This window comes from Leptonychotes weddellii, chromosome 9, assembly GCF_054177405.1.
Source record: "Leptonychotes weddellii isolate Sample4059 chromosome 9, ASM5417740v2, whole genome shotgun sequence".
NCBI classification, from domain to species: Eukaryota; Metazoa; Chordata; class Mammalia; order Carnivora; family Phocidae; genus Leptonychotes; species Leptonychotes weddellii.
This window is the reverse complement of record NC_138377.1, coordinates 22,862,861-22,874,859: the sequence shown is the minus strand read 5'-3', so window position 1 is coordinate 22,874,859 and position 11,999 is coordinate 22,862,861.

Genomic DNA, 11,999 nt, shown 5'->3' with positions numbered 1-11,999 from the left:
GAGCCCTTCTCCTTTTCTTTCCCCACTGCTAAGCCACGTATTTCCTAATTGAAACAGGGATCCCCAGTGTGAATCCCGGGTCCACCCAGACTGACAGAGTGCCCGTGTTGTTCTTACTGCCCCCCTCTCTGCTCTCCCTCCTCGAAGTGGGAGTACCACTACTAAACCCTGCAATCCTCACTGCAACCCCTTTGCCTCCTCACTATGCATCTTTGAAATTCCCCAGTGCCTAGAACAGTGCCTGGCACATAGTGTGTGTTCCATCAACACATGCAAAGTGAGTTGCATGGAGTTGCTTCTCTCGAGGGGGCACCTCTGATCCCTTCATTGTGGGAGGAGTGATTGGAAGTTGTGAACGTCCAACCGCCGTAACTACATTTGCCTGTGACCCATGGATCGTGGTCCTTGCCCAGCCCCTCTTCCCCTCTGTCCCCCCTGCTTTCATGTCCCTCTGGCCAGACCAAAAAAAAAAAAAAAAAAAGAGGTGTGTCTTTTATTTAGATGTGCACAAACCTTCCTAGGAATTTTATTCTGTCTGTAAAGAAGCTTTGTCTAAGCCGAAGTCAGGTGGAATTGCTAAACTGGTATCTCTCCTGTGACTGTTTCCCTCGTTTGTCATGCCCTGTCCTCTGCCCTTTCTGGGCCGTACTTACCTACCTCTTCTGGCTGCTCACACTCAGTGGGGCCCTCGTTCTCTTCCTGCTATAGCCACGTTGGTCCCATGTGGCACACAGAAGACGGAGACCTTCCTTCTGAAGTGTTCCAGAGTGTCTGCTTCCATTAGCACAGACAAGGCTTTTGAAAGGTGGCAAGAGAGGAACATCATCTTAGGCACAGGATTCTTCCCAGAAGAGTATTTCTGCCTCTTTTGGAAGGCAGTGGATAAAAACTCAGGCTGCTAAGGGTTAAATGATAGCAATGAAAAGTCTAGGCATCTCCTGGGGGCTGGTGGCTGGCTGAGACAATTGATTAGCTTGGCTTAGTGATCTTTCCAGCAATATTCAGGAGTGAAATTATTGCTGATTAGGCTGTGTGTGTGTGTGTGTGTGTGTGTGTGTGTGTTAGGGTTCATGGCAGTGATGGGGTAGGATAAGATCTGAGAAAGAAATGTCATAGATTGTTTGCTCCTAAGTCAGCCCCAGAACTGACCTATCACCCCATGTATGTCTGCAGTTATATTAAGACTTTGCGTGTGTACACGTCAGCTGGGGAGGGCAGCTCCTTGCAAATCGAGAATTATTTTGAAATAAAAAGTTGGAGGGAGGTTGAATGTTGAGGGCTGCTTGCATCTGCAGCTTCTGAGGGCAGAGGGGCAGACAGGTGCCATGGACAGAGGCAGGGGCCAGGTAGGCCCAGCCCAGTTCCCACCTCAGACCAGTGATAATGAAGGTGCACATGCTCTCAGGGCCTCAGTTCCCTGATCATAAAATGGTGGATTGGAGGAGGTCTCTTAGGCTCTCACACTCTAAAAGTTGACATTTAAAACTGTTGTTCGTGACGGAGCCGACTTGTTGTGCTCCTAACTGAACCGATAACCACGGGTCAGCCTGCTGTGTCCCTTTACTGCAAGGCCGTGGGCCCATGGCTTTTCTCTGGCTTCATGCCTTGACCATCCTCACTCAGTTCCTGTTCTCTTATCATTTTCCTCAGTTTGTTCTTTCTCCTCAGCCGCCCCACCCCCACCCCGTCTGTAAGTACATCTGGGCAGTGAGTGGAAAAACTGGTCAGGCCCACTTGCTCCACAACACTTGACAAACTGTGCGTTTTTAATTTTGTTTTTTTTAAAGATTTTATTTATGTATTTGACAGAGAGAGACACAGCGAGAGAGGGAACACAAGCAGGGGGAGTGGGAGAGGGAGAAGCAGGCTTCCCACGGAGCAGAGAGCCCAGTGCGGGGCTCCATCCCAGGACCCTGGAATCATGATCTGAGCCGAAGGCAGATGCTTAACGACTGAGCCACCCAGGCGCCCCAATTTTGTTTTTAATATGTAGACACTCTTGTTTCACGCCTCTGTGGTCCTCACATTCTGCCCCCACAATCCTCCACCCCAGAAGTTGTGTCTAGGCTTCCACAGTTCTGGAGAAGCCCCAGCACCAGGGCGCCGGAGGCTCCTCAGGATTTGCTCAAAGTCCTTGGGCAGCCAAGAGAGGAGCACGCTTGGGATTTGGAAGACGGTTCCCAGTCAGGGTGACCTCAGCAAGTACCTAACCCCTTCCTGCCTTCCCTTCTTCACCCACGGAAAAGGGGGCAGAAACCTGCTTGAGTGCCTCACGAGACTGGCGTGAAGCTAAAATAAGAATCAGAGCACAAACTTCCCTTTGAAATGGGAAGGCTCACCAGTCTTAGCGTGCTCCCCTGAGGTGATCTCCACAAAGTGGTTGGGGGTGGTGACTACACAGGCTTCAGAGCCACGCCAGACTCACGTCTACCCTGTACTGGCTGTGACCTTGAGCAAGTTCCCCAGCCTCTCCACTCCACACCTGACTTCTTCATCTGTATAATGGGCATGATGAGAGCACCTTCCCCGTGGAGTCGTCGTGAAGATTAAAGAAGATGCACACAGAGGCCCTCAGAGCAGTGGTTCCTGGCTGATAAGCAATCAGAGCCCTTGTTGTTGTTGTTGATGACGATGATGATAGCATTTTGGCCACGGTAATCATTTTCTAGGGCTGCATGCCAAAAAGGCCAAGAGGAGGGAAATTTCAAAGTCCCTACATTCCTCCCCCTAGACGGCTTACAGATAGAGCAGGCAGGAAGTGCTCCTCTAGGGGTGGTTTGGAGACGTGCCCCGGTCCTCCACAATTCCCCACACTTCCTTCCATATCCCAGAGCCAAGTGAGCATACTCCCAGCGCTTGCCTGGGTCTGGGGAGATCTGGCCAAGCCTCCCAGCCCCCATGGAGATCTGTTCTCCATAGCCTCCCATTGTCCAGGCGTGAAAGTTGGAAATGGTTTCGATGGTCATGTGTGTCCGTAAGGGTTGTGAAGTCACTGAAGTGTAGTTTCTGCATGGGGTGAATTCCTCCTCCTCATACACAGTGTGGCTAAACAAGGATGGCTTGTTTTCCACGTATTTGATGGTGCATCTTTAGGGGATACTCCTCGAGGAAAGAAGAATGCGAGTAGGTAAGGACAATTTCTGATGTCTCCAAAGCGGTCTGATTTGTATATTTCAAGGGACTTATAGAAGTGACATCACACTCTTAGGGGAAAATTCTGAATCCGGCCTTTGAACAGCTTGTGTTTTTGCGCACACGTGTCTACATTAAGGGTACTGTGGTCAGCCATCCATGACTCTCTTCTTTCCCCATCTCGGGCTGAGAGTAATCTTGAAGGAACATGTAATTACTATTTACTCTAGGGCACTCAACTGAGAACACCCTCATGTAATGACTCTTGTGTTAATTCTGCCTTCAGATGCCCATCTGCTGTTGCTCCTTTGGAAACCAGTGGGAACCAAGCACCACTTTTTAGCCCAGGGGAAAAGGTCATGAGATGGATATTAGTCCCTGTAAGTTCAGGCTTTACTCTTGGGCAACTGAAATATGGTGGTAGCATCTTTCTCATGCAGAATTTTCACCCAGATTTCTGTGCGCGGTGATAGAAGCTTCAAACAGAAGCAACTGTTTATCTAATGAGCAGTCTTGGTGGATTTGGACAGTCAGCAGCATTGATAAGGGAAGGGCATTCAGAAAGATTCTAGAGACAGGACTGTAGCATTTATATAAAGTTTTAAAACAAATGCAGAGATGCTCTGCATTGCCTAGGGGTCGGACATAGACATGCATGAGAATGAGAAACACCAGCTCCAGGAGAGGAGGGGCACGTGCCTATTAGAGTATATTCTCTATCCCCATTTGCCAAGTGCACGTGCTTGCTTTGGCTTCCTGAGGTTCCTCTCTTGCCTTCTTTCCCCATTTATTTTTGGGGGTGAATTTGCCTCATCAATGAAGATGGGGGATGGGGGCAGAGGGAAGGAAAGTGGGTGCATTATAATGAAACCTGTGGAATCTATTTGCTAAAAATATCAGAAATATTACCTTGAAATATGACACTCTACTGAGGTAGTTGGACACTGTTGTGGAGGCTACCAAACTGTTTATGGAAACACAACTGATTTTTATGGCAGCATATTGAGCAAGCCTTTAGACAAACTTCCAGAAGGCCCCCGTTCTAGTCCTAGCTCTCACACTGCCTGGTAACTTTGTACAAGTCACTTGATCTCTCTCTCTGCCTCTGTTTCTTTACCTATAAAAGGAATGGGTAGACTAGCTGACATTTTCTGGGTGCTGAACTTCTCTTGCACCCCACCCGGGCCATGATCGTCTTGTATCACAACTGTTTGCAGGGCGGTTTCCCCTCCAGAATTAAGGCACTCTGGGCAGGGACTGGTGGTCCCACTCCTCAGTGCAGTCCTCAGGATGAGTCCCTCAGCATGCCTTTGAATGTTCTAATGAAATAAAGGACATGAGTAAATGCCAGCCCCCACCCCCCAACCCAGTATCGACTTGGCTCTTTCAGAAATGCTGCTGACCTGGCTGATTATCCTGAATGGCTCCAGCGTCTCCCCTCTGTGTCCCCCTCACTGGTGGTTCTTGCCTCCATGGTGTGAGTTGGGAAATCTTTTTGCAATATGTAGATTGAGCTGCCTAAAACCAGCCCACTGAAAATATCTTTTAGGAAGGACATTATTTCCCAACTGCCACATCTACTTCTCTATTTGACCATTCTACTGTCTGTTTCTGTTCTCTTCCCCCCTCTCTCCATCATATTCTATTAATTTAAAAATATTACATTTGGAGTCTTGCTAAATAAAGAGACCTCAGAGCACAAAGTGTCCTTATCTATTTTCTGGGTCCCTATGTGCTTCCCTGTAAAGATTTTTTTCTTATTTTTTACTAAATGGCCTTGATTTTTATCATTAATTGCTGTGTGACCATTCTTTTTACTGCATCTAACTTATTTCTAGACTATTCTCCCGTAAGTCCTTACCTATACTTCGATTGATCCCTTGTGCCACTTCTCACTTCTGTCTTTGCCATTTCATAAACTTAGAAAGGGATTCCTTTATATGTTGGACCCTTGATCCCGGGCCTTTCCTAGCCCTCCATCAAAATTTCCCAGAAGAATAGCTCTTACAATTGGACTTTCACAGCTCAGGTGGTCTTGGGTCTCTGTCATTTCCATACTGAGCCTGGGGACGTGCTTTGTTCTCTGCCACCTAAAACCTCCTATTTCCTTCAACCAGCACCTTTCACACTGCGGATGAACCATGTTAGGAATTGAAAGCCTTAAAAATTCTTCAGTATCTCTCTTTTGCACTCTATTGTGAAAGATTCCGCTTTTTTCCCCCGACAATAATCTCAATGCACGTTAACTGTACCATTACCTGATGATACCTAAGCATGACATTTCCTCAAGACATTGCTTCTTTGTTTTTCAGTACTTCATTCCTTTTTATTGTTAAATCATATTCCATGATGTAAATACAAAACATGTTTTGCTTGCAATTTTTTTATCCGAAGTTTTTATTTTATTTTTTTAAATTTTTTATTGTTGTGTTAATCACCTTGTCCCTCCTTGGGACATTTCTTTACTGTTGCATTTTATATTGTTGCTTAGTGCTTGCCTAGTTTCTGAACGTTTCCATGTGTCCTACCTCTGTGACTCCTACTCTTCTGAGTGTGGGAAAAGGAAAGAGGCATGTATTGAGGTTGTGTTATGTGCTGGAAACTTTACACAGTTTACCTTCACTGATCCTTCGATCCAATGACCGAAAGATATAAGTATATTATTATTATTATTATTATTATTATTATTATTCCCATTTTACAGAAAAGGAAACAGACACAGAGGTTATGGACCTTGCTGAAGGTCACCCAGGTGGTAGGTAGTGTGGTCTGACATCATCTTCCACAATATACTACAGAGCTAAGTGCAAGAAGGTAACCAATAAAAACTACATCAGCGCGCTCTTTGGTATCATTTACATAAACATTGAACTTGGCCCAACATTCTCCCCCTTTCACAGACCATAGGACAGCTCCTATAGCTCTCGCTTTCATCGGCCAGGTCCCTGCATCCTCGTAAGTTTCACCACACACTCACATTTCCACCTCTCTTAATCATCCTTACCTCTCCTTTGCCACGGCTAATGGTCTTGCGCCTCCTAAATAAATGGTTAAAATTCTCTCCAGAGGAGCTGGCAACCATATTAGTAAAATGGAGACCCAAACTGTGGCTAAAATGGGTAGACTTTAAGAGCTCCCAGGGTGCAGGGTCCTCTTTCAGAAAGCACGTCCCTGTTTTCTCCTGCTTTATGATGGCTGCTCCTTCCCGTTCCCTCTTCTGATGTCTGATCCTCCCTTCAGTCAGCCCGGAGCAGTGCTCTCGTGCCCTTTGTTGCCTATTTTGTCTTTCCCCACCAACCATAATCCGCCGCACGGTTTTCTTATTGAGGGAGCAAGGCGAGGAAGGAGGCATCTCTTGCCAATGCCAGGGTCTGCGACGGCTGGACTCCTTGCCCAATCTCCTGTGACCTTTGTCTCCTCTCAGTCCACCCATCTGGGCTCTTGGGATGCTAATCACATCCCTGAGGACAGTTATAATATTTCCCCACCTTGGATGGAGTCCGGCATGCACTCACTGTTTGGGACAGAGTGTTTGTCATCTCCCTGTCCGTGACCTTCCCTGGGTACAGGTTCATCAGATTTCTGCCTCTTCTCTGGCTTCCCTGGCTCTTAAGGGGCCCTCACAGCCTGCAGTCTGCCTCCTGACGACAGCAAGAGAAGAGAGATAGGGTCGGGGAGGGGGCTAAGGAAGGACAGGGGTTTCCTCAGGGAGCTCTGGAGCATAAAGGCCACCACAGGGTTGTTCCATATTGATGTGGGACAAGCATACTGGCCAGCTCTACCCCCATATCAATCAGCCATTGGCTGTGAACTGCCATAAGGGGAGAGAGTAACCTCCCAAGCTCTACTGGATCGAGGGGGTTCCCACTGCTCAAGGAAATTTCTCAGGAGAAGGCTGCAGCCCTTCAGAGCTGGAGACGGGTACACCGGTGGCAAAGGGACCCAAGCAGAACACTACCAACACCTACAACACAGAGATTATATGAGGCAGGGTCCCGGTGTGGGCTTCTCTCTCTCCATCTCCATGTGAGCCACTCTGGAATTTGATGGTGAGTCCCATCACTCTCTTTCCTGAGATAAGCCCAGGGAAGAGCCATTATAAAGTACCAGGACCCTGGGTGCTGAAGATGGCAGGTGACATCTTCAAGATGCCAATGTCCAGAGACTGCATTATTGCATCAGAGGTCCGCAGCAAACCCTGAGGGGCTTGGTATCTCCGATTTATAGCTGAAGGAACAGAGGCTCCCACATCAGCCTGCCTGGGGGCACTGCATGCCTACAAAATGGTGCAGATGAGTTTTGAACTCGAGCCTGGTTGCCTCTATAACTCCATGTCATCTTAGCACAAAACCAGTAGGGCTTGGGTACTAAATTCTGGGAACACTGGGGTCGGGTGCCAGAGGGCATGCTGGTGTGGCGAGTCCAGGTTGCCACCTTCATCCCTGTCGCTGAGGGCTTGATGCTTCTCCCAGAGTAGGCTCCTCACCCTCCTGAATCCCCTCCTGGCACCCACCCACCAGTAAGGCACAGCCATCAGGCTCCCTGCCCCAGCCCCACACCAAACCACGTCCTCTCTCTGTTATTGTAAGATACCTCCTCCCCGGGGCTGCCCTCATATTATACAGCCTGAGTAACGCGCCCCATCCTGCATGTGCAGCGCCCCTCGCTGACTCCGTGGGAACGTGCGGTCGCCTGCGCCTGCTGGGCCAGCGGCTCAGCACCTCCTCACACACCCACAGGGCTGTCCCCCGACGCCCGAGCCGTGCTCTGCACTGTCAAAACTAACTGAAAAGTGACTTCAAGGCACCCTGCTGTCCCCGTGCTGAAGGAGCTTGCACCTGCACACAAGGACCTTGTGGCCTGATGCCAGCATAAGGGAGGGCACACGTTCTGACCTTGGACTAGTTCAGGTTCAGATTCTGGTCTGCTACTTATCCACTTTATGGTCCCGGGACGCGAATCTGCCACTTGGCACTGGGTTTTCTCTTGTGGGCAGAAGAGATGCTCACATCCAGAGGCAGCACAAGCTCGGGGCTGGGCTCAGGAACTCTGCTGTCCTTGTGACAAGGTGGCTAAAACTCCGGGACAAGGGGTGCCATAGAGTTTTTAGGGACACAAACTCTGGGGGGGTGGGGTTCCGATGGTGACAATATTTAGTCTAATTCAAAACACTGCTGACTCAAGAATTTGATGGTCGCCGTGGGAAGAGGGTGGGAATGAGGTTTGCTCTGGAAGACGTTCGGTGCCACGCAATTGTCCACTCCTCCTCTGCATTCAGGACCCCAGGACACTTTGGAAAAGCCACGCTGCTTCCTTCTCTGGCTGTGGGCTGCACAGAGTGGGGAAGAAAGCACCTTCCTGCCAACAGCTTTTCCCAGGGTCTGGCGTGTTTGTTTCCCTGGGTAGAGGGAGGCTCTGGGGTGCCCGGGCCACCATCTGCTGGAGCCGCCGTGCCTGGGCCCGGCACCAGCCCAGCCGCCAGCAGGACCCCGTCCCCAGCTTTTGGCAGCTGCCTGGGCCAGGGGAGCCCAGGCCTGGGCTGGATGACCTCACAGCTGTGCCTTCAGCCCCTCGGGGGCTTGTGTTTCTGTCTGTCTCAGGGGCCCAGCCCGGCTGCCAGGCAGAGGGCCCACTGTCCTTCAATACCAGAGGCTCACATTGCCTGGCCTGTGCCAGCGGTTGGCAAAGGATTTTCAACCAAGAGGCCCCGTGTCTCTTGCATCCGTGGCCGCCTGCTTGTCCCACCAGAGGCAGGGACCCCAAGTGGGGGTGGGGCTTTGCCAGCTTTTCCATTTCTCCTTGACAGGTCTGGAAACTCCTTGAAAGCTCTCTGGTTTCACATGAGGCAAGGGGGAAAATCATGCAGGTGGCTCTGAAAAGAGAGACACTTGTTAAATTGTAGCGAAAAGATAGCTGACACTAAGCAAGGTATGAGTTTTCTACCCTGACTCTATGGAAGGGTATACGGCTGATGATGAGGGGGGAGGAGGGGGGAGGAGGGGGAGGAAGAGGCACGGGGAAGGGGGTGGGGAGAGGGAGAGGGATGGGGAGGAAGAGGGAGAAGGGGAGGCAGCCCCATGATGGAGCACACACCATGTTTGGTGTCCTACCCCCGCCTTTCCTTCTCATACTCAGCAACCATAGGAAATAGATGCTGTGATTCCCCATTTGACAGACGAGAAAGATGAGGGCAGAGGAGTTAAATGATTTGCCCTAGGCCACACAGCTGCTGAGTGGCTGCAGGGGATTTGAGCCTGGTCTCTCTCTAACATCCGTCCTTTTTTTTTTTTTTAAACATACTTTTATTTACATTTTAATATTTGAACCACAAATATATATTCAAAAACTTAAAGAATTTTTTAAAATTAAGTGGTTGACAGCTTATGTTGTTTTGTTTTGCTTGCCGGGTTTTTTTATTGTGGTAAAATACACATAACATAAAATTTACCATACTAACCATTTTTAAGTGTACAGCTCAGTGATGCTAAGTTCATTTTGTATTGTTGTGCAGTTATCATCAGCATCCATTGCCAGGATTCTTCTCATCTTGTAAAACTGAAACTCTGTTTCCCTTAGACACTAACTTGCCACCCTGCCTTCCCCCAGCCTCCGACAACCACCATCCGACTTCCTGCCTCTATGCATTAGACTGCTCTAAGTCCCTCAGATGAGTGAAATCCTACAGGGTTTGCCTTTTTGTAACTGGCGTATTTCACTGAGCGTAATGTCCTCAGGGTTCATCCATGTTGTAGCAGGGGTCAGAGTTTCTTTCCCTTGTAAGGCTGAATAATATTCCATCGTGGGCATAATACCTCATTCTGCTTAGCTGTTCATCTGCCAACGAACGATTGGGTTGCTGCCACATTTTAGCTTTTTGAATAATGCTGCTATGAAATGGGTGCACAAATATCTCTTCAAGACTCTGCTCTCAATTCTTTTGGGGCACATACCCACAGTGGAATTGCTGGATTATATGTCAAATCTATCCCTAATTTTTCGAGGAACCATCATACTGGTTTCCACGGTGGCTGCCCCATATTACATTCCCCGCAGGCGTGCACGAGGGTCCAGTTTCTCCACATCCTCGCCGATCCTTGTTTTTTTCTGGTGTTTTGATAGTGGCCATCCCGCTGGTGGGAGGCGGCATCTCACGGTGGCTTTGATTTGTATTTCCCTGATGATCAGTGATGTTGCGCTTCTTTCCACGTGCTTATTGACCATTCATTTATCTTCTTTGGAGAAATGTCATTTCAAATCCTTTGTCCACTTTATAATCAGGTTGTTTGGTTTTTGAGGCTCTTGAGTTTTAGGAGTTTTCTCTATATTCTAGATATTAATCTCTTATCAGAGGTATGATTTGCAAATATTTTCATTCTGTAGGTTGCCTTGCATTCTGTCAATGCTATCCTTTGGTACACAGAAGTTTTTATGAAGTCCAAAGGGTCTGTTTTTTTTCTCTTGGTGTCCGTGCCTTTTGTGTTACAGGAAAGAGGTCACTGCCGAATCCAGTGTCATGAAGCTTTGCCCTATGCTTTCTTCTAGGAGTTTTGTTGTTTTGGCTCTTACATTTAGGACTTGACACATTTTGAGTTAATTTTTTGTATGGTGCTAGGTTAAGGGTCCAGCTTCATTTTGCTGCATATGGATATCCAGTTTTCCCAACACCATTTGTTGAAAAGGCTGTACATTCCTTATTGAATGGTCTCAACACCCTTGTCAAAAATCATTTGACCATATGTGTGAGGGTTTATTTCTGGTAATACCTATGCTTTTAACGGTTCTTGCACTGCATCTCAAAACTGTGCAACGCTCAGGAGAATTACGGAGTTTCAAAGCTGCAGGAGACCCCCAAACAAGTAAGGAGCACTTCTCCATTCTGTAGGTGGAAAAACAGAGGCCAGTGGGCAGAGCACTCTCGGTCCACTGCTCATGCCGATACAGGACTCTGTCAGGATCCTCACCGCCTGGAGTGAACTGAGGGGTCAGAGGGGTGCTTTTCTTGCCTTTTAGCAAATGTTTCATTCTGTGGGCAAATGCACTCATGTGTTTTGGAAACCCAAAGTGTAGAATATGGAGGAGAGAGGAAGCAACTGGAATTGGCCCAGGAGTGAGGTGGGCTGGTTGGGAGGCCACATAAACCTCTCGAGTCAGGCTCCAGGACCACTCTCTTCTGGGTGACTCTGGGGGATGCCCCTAATCCGTACACAGGTGCAGCAGGCAACCTTAAAAATCATGTACGTGGTCCAAGACTACCGCTCCTCCCACCGGCCCCCAGCACATGTCCTACGCGCCGTGCCCACCTCTACCTCTTTCCTGCCCTTCACTGTCCTTGAGTCCCAGGCTCCAGCCATGCCGAACCACGCTATTTTCCTGAACAAGGGCCAGGCTGGGTGGCACTCCTGTGTCCTGGCTCACACAGATGCCTTTATGACTCTGCTTAGGTCATCTGCTTCTCAGAGCCATCTTCACTGTACCTGCTCTTATAGAAGTCATCTCGCCTGCCCTGGTCTACTGATAGACTCTGAGCCCCCTTGCACAGTGGCCCCCAAGTCATAGTCACATATGTGTCTTCCTACCAGGACTGAGATCTCTTGAGCCAGGAATTGTGTTGCAAATATTCAAAAGAATGCCCTAAAGAACTTGTGTGCATGTGTGTGCGTGTTCCTGTGTGCATGTGTGTGTAATCCTCAGTGCACACAATAGTTGCTCAATACACTTTGAATCCAGTTCAGAAAGGGAACAGTGGCTAAAAAGCCAGGTCGTCAAGAGAGCTGAGCACTCAGCAGAGGCCGGGGATAGGACAGTGAGGTACGGGCTCAACAGCCAGTACTTTATGGTATTTAGGAGAAAGCAGTTGGGTATCTTTT